Raw genomic sequence first — 5,078 nt, 5'->3', positions numbered from 1 at the left:
TCCCTCGCCATCATCCATGTTCATCTGCACACCTGGATCCTTCGGGTGAACAAACAGAACCAAAGCTAGAGGCCACCCGCGTTGCAATGCATTTTCCAAATACCATCTCCACACTCGAGAGTTTTGAACTGGCATTAGTTCCCAATAAAAACCCTCAGTTGCCCGACTTACTATAACATTGATTGTTATGTCACTTGTCTGTGGATCAACTCTCAAGCCCCTCATTAACCATCCTTTTATAGAAGGTACACTCCTCTCAGCCGGTCTATCAATTCCCCTTTCTGATACAATAAAATCTGACAGATCTACCCCAGTTGGCCCGTAACGGATGTTTCCTGGTCCATGGTAAACTTGGAATATTTGTTTGTTCGACATATCTGTCAATGAAATAACTAGATCATATTACTCTTTCATGCAATAAACATCTGCAACGTAATATCTTCTTGTGTAAGCCAATGCAACGGTAATGTATTGATTCCAAACTAGCAGATCTACGTAGTTACCGATATCTACAATACGCACTTCTAGATTAGTACAACTAAAACCCTAAAAATATAATGCATTTATTCAAACAAATTTTTAAAGAATACACACTATTTAACTCAATAGTCACATATAGGATCTATGAATATTACCTGAAATCGGCGTCTGAATCCGGCAGGGCTTCGCCCCTTCTTCTCTTCTCCTCCCCTCTCTTCTTTTTTTTTCACTGGAATTGAGGAGAGAAGAATGAGGGCTGGGGGCTGGGCAGCAGGCCTTTTATAGGCAGCGAGGCCTGCCGCCCGGCCAGAGGGCGGCAAGGGGCCGCCTGCAAAATAGCCGGCCCCGACTGGATTTTTTGCATTCGGGCCCCTTGCCGCCCCACCAGAGGGCGGCAAGGGTTTTACTGCAAAAAACCCTCCCTCCGTCACCGCCCGTTCCTCCCCCGTTTGCCACGTCAGCTTGCCACCCCAGAGGTGGGCGGCAGGGTCTATTTTTGTAATTTTTTTGGCCGATAGATTATTTCTGTAAATATTTTTTAAAAAAAATCTAAAACCGAAAAAAATCCACCACAAAACCAGATACAACCGGTCCCTAAACTATGAAAACCGGTGCAAACTAGGTCCCTCGGCGGTTTGGAAGGCGGTTTTGGCTGACGTGGCGCTAACGTGGCTGGTTTGACTTGCCTTCGTCCAACATGGCATTTGACGTGGCGCTTACGTGGCAATTCGATTCCGGAAAAATAATAAAAACGTGGCCCCACATGTCAGCTACACATAAAAAATAATTAAAAATGGTGGGGCCCACATGGGCCCCACCTGTCAGCCTCACCTCCCTTCTTCCCTCTCTCTTCTTCTTCATCCTCGCTCTCTTCTTTCCTCTCCCCTCTCTTCGTCTTCTCTTTCGGCAGGCGAGCGAGGCGGACAGCGGGCGGTGACCTCGCGCGCTACCGCCACACTCCACCTCCGAGCCGCCTCCTTCCTCTCCCCTCCTCCCCCCGCCCTCGCCGCCGCCGGTCCCTAGGGTTCAAGCGACTCGTTCCGCCGCTCCGACCTAATACACGTGGTGATGTGGTGAGGATGCAATCTGTTCAATCCATGGAGGAATGGAGCACATAGAGACAGCGAGGACAATCGAAAGAAATCACAACAGCATCCATCCAAGCATGGCAAAGTGAATCAAACAAACATCATCAAGGGACAAAAACATCATCATCCGAGTATGGAAGCAGTAACCGATCGAAAAGGGAGACAAAAACTAGCCCCAAGTAACCAAACAATCTGAAGCAAATGAACAGTGGAAGCAAATTAATACGCAGCACATCCAGTGTGGAGATTATGGATACCTCATATCTACATGACAGTTATAATTTAGTCTGATATACGGTACCAAATATAGATAGAATATCTTTATGAGGACTCGAGTTAGTTTCTAACTTGTATGTCAAGGAAATACCCGGGATCCTAGTCAGTTACGATTGTATTTTATCTATAATCCCATATTCCGTTAGGATATGGATTGTATTTTGTAAAGCGGACTCCTTCCCCTATATAAGGAGGGTCTGTGTGCCTCTCGGGGCGCGATTCTTTTTCTCAGTTTATATAATCAATAATACACTCGGCGGAATCATCCCCGGACAGGAGTAGGGTATTACTTCTTGAATAAGAAGGCCTGAACCTGTATAAAATTCTTTGTCTCCAAACCCATCCACTTTCCTAGCTTGATAGCCACCCCCTTTTATTATTGCCGAAATCTTGTTTCAACAATTGGCGCGCCAGGTAGGGGTAGCGTTAAGTTTTTACTGACTAAGTGCGATGGGTTCCGTCTCCGGCATCGACGACTTCGCCTTCCCTCCTGGGCAGGCGTTTCGGTTCGGCAGCCTCAACTTCATCACCAACGACTTCGGCAAGATCTCTCTCCTTGACTCGGATTCAAACCAGTCGGGGAGAGACTAGGTCCCCGTGCCATTCGGTATTCCGAACTCGGCCGAGGCCTACTCTAAGATCATCTCTTCCGAGTCGGCTTCAAACCACTCGGAAGAGATCCAATCTACTCCTCCGCGACCAGATCAAGAGGACGGGTTCTATCCCTCAATCCTGATGAGACTTCCTGATGATTTGGCCGCTGTCTTCACAGCCAAGACATCTCCCACTCGAAGATCTAGACAAGCTCCGGCTTCGGCCCCGATCCAATCTAGATCCAGAGAGGTTGGCGTTATACTCCAACCTCTTGGGACAGTCTCGACGGAAGAGTTGGATGGCTACCTTAGCTCCCCTGGCGTCAGTTCTTGACCAACCGAGATCCTCGACTGCGACGACTTCGGCTACCACCACGACCACGACGACTTCGACGACAGCTATGAGGATAACTACACGCCTCTCTTTTTCGGCGTATTCATGGCTAACAACGAAACGGAGGGACAGCGCCGAGCCCGAGAAGTGGAGGAAGAACGCACACGACAAGAAACCGAACGTCGCCGACTGGAGGAAGAACGACAACGAGAGGAGCGAGAACGACTACAGCGTGAGCAACAAGATCGCGAGCGAGTTGCAAAGGAGGCTGAAGATCGACGGCAGCGCGCCTTGGAATCTGGGCGACGAGCAAGAGATCTCATCGGGCAACAAGATGTCGATGGAACAACGGTTTTCCGCACCCCCCAGCAGAACGCGGTTGCAACAATCACTCTCCTCGACACCCTCCTCAAGGAAGACGCACTCAATCAAGCTGATCATGTTGTCAACATCTTGAACCAGACGAAGACCATGATCGCTGCCTCGGTTCCAGCCAACTCCGCAAGTGCCCGTACCCCGACTGGTAGCCGAGTCCCTCATCTCCGATCTCATGATTATCATCAGCCAAGCCTCAGCATCATCGGCACAGGATCTAGTCGCAGGAGCAGGGGCCACGACGAACGATCCGTTCACTCGCCTCCCGAACGTCACAGGGAGCGTCGAGTCGAACGACCTCGCTCTCCACCTCACCAGCGTCCCGTCGATCTTCGCAACACGATCAACCAGCGCCGTGCAGCACGAGGTCACCGCCATTCACCAAATCGCTACGACGACGACATGGATGAAGTAGCTGCCTTCACTAATGACCTACGTCGAGTAGATTGGCCAGCCGGCTTTAAGCTGACTAGAATCGAGAAGTATGATGGCACCACTAATCCGGAGTCTTGGCTCACCGTCTACGGACTCGCAATTCGCGCAGCAGGAGGAGACAGCAAGGCCATGGCAAACTATCTACCTGTGGCCCTAGCGGATTCCGCCCGATCCTGGTTTCACGGACTACCCCGTGGTACGATCGGATCATGGGCAAAACTTCGTGATCACTTTATCGCCAACTTCCAGGGCACCTTTGAACGCCCCGGCACACAGTTTGATCTCTACAACGTCGTTCAGAAGTCTGGAGAATCCCTTTGAGATTACATCCGACGCTTCTCCGAGCAACGCAACAAGATCTCCGATATCACCGACGACGTCATCATTGCCGCCTTTACCAAAGGCATTCGCCACGACGACCTAGTCGGCAAGTTCGGACGCAAACCTCCCAAGACGGTCAAGCAGATGTTTGAAAAAGCCAATGAGTATGCCAAAGCCGAAGATGCTATTATGGCGTCCAAGCAGTCGGGCACCACTTGGAAGCCAAAGAAGGACATGCCGACCGCAGGAGGGAGTGGAAGTAACAACCGCAAGGATCGCAAGCGTAAGCCCGAAGAACTTGTGGCAACAACCTCTCCATCTTCCTGACAACGTCCCCGCGTCAACACATTCGACAAGATAATGAACTTCCAATGTCCGCATCATCCCAACTCCAACCACGTGGCCAAAGACTGCTTCGTCTACAAACAATTTGCGGAGCAATACGTCAAGAATGCACGTAAGCCCTCAGACGGAGAGCAAGGCACATCAAAGAAGAAAGATGATGAAGACGATGCCCTGACTAGTTTTCAAGACCATCGCAAAGAACTCAATCACATCTTCGGCGGATCTCTGGCTTATGAATCTAAGAGAAAGCAGAAGCTAACAGAACGGGAGATCAATGCGGTTCAGCCCAACACGCCCCAATACCTTCGGTGGTCAGAGATAGCAATCAAGTTCGACCACTCGGATCATCCCGACCGAGTGGTCCACCCGGGGCGGTACCCCCTGGTACTAGACCCAGTGGTTCGCAACGTCAAGCTCCGAAGAACTCTCATCGATGGTGGCAGTGCACTTAACATTCTTTTCGCTAAGACCCTGGACGATATGCAGATTCCTCGCACGGAATTAAAGCCGAGTAATGCACCCTTCCACGGTGTTATCCCAGGATTATCAGCTACACCACTCGGCCAGATCACTCTTCCGGTTACCTTCGGCACTCGGGAGAATTTTTGCACAGAAAATATTTGTTTCGAAGTCGCTGATTTCGAGACAGCGTACCATGCTATACTCGGACGACCAGCTCTAGCCAAATTCATGGCCGTCCCACACTACACCTACCTGATGATGAAGATGCCTGGTCCTCGAGGAGTCATATCACTACGGAGCGACATCAAGCAAGCCGTCACATGTGACAAAGAAAGTTGCGAGATGGCCCAAATCCGCGAGATCACCCTC

Source organism: Oryza sativa, chromosome 6 (assembly GCF_034140825.1).
Source record: "Oryza sativa Japonica Group chromosome 6, ASM3414082v1".
Taxonomy (NCBI): Eukaryota; Viridiplantae; Streptophyta; class Magnoliopsida; order Poales; family Poaceae; genus Oryza; species Oryza sativa.
This window is presented reverse-complemented; position numbering follows the sequence as displayed.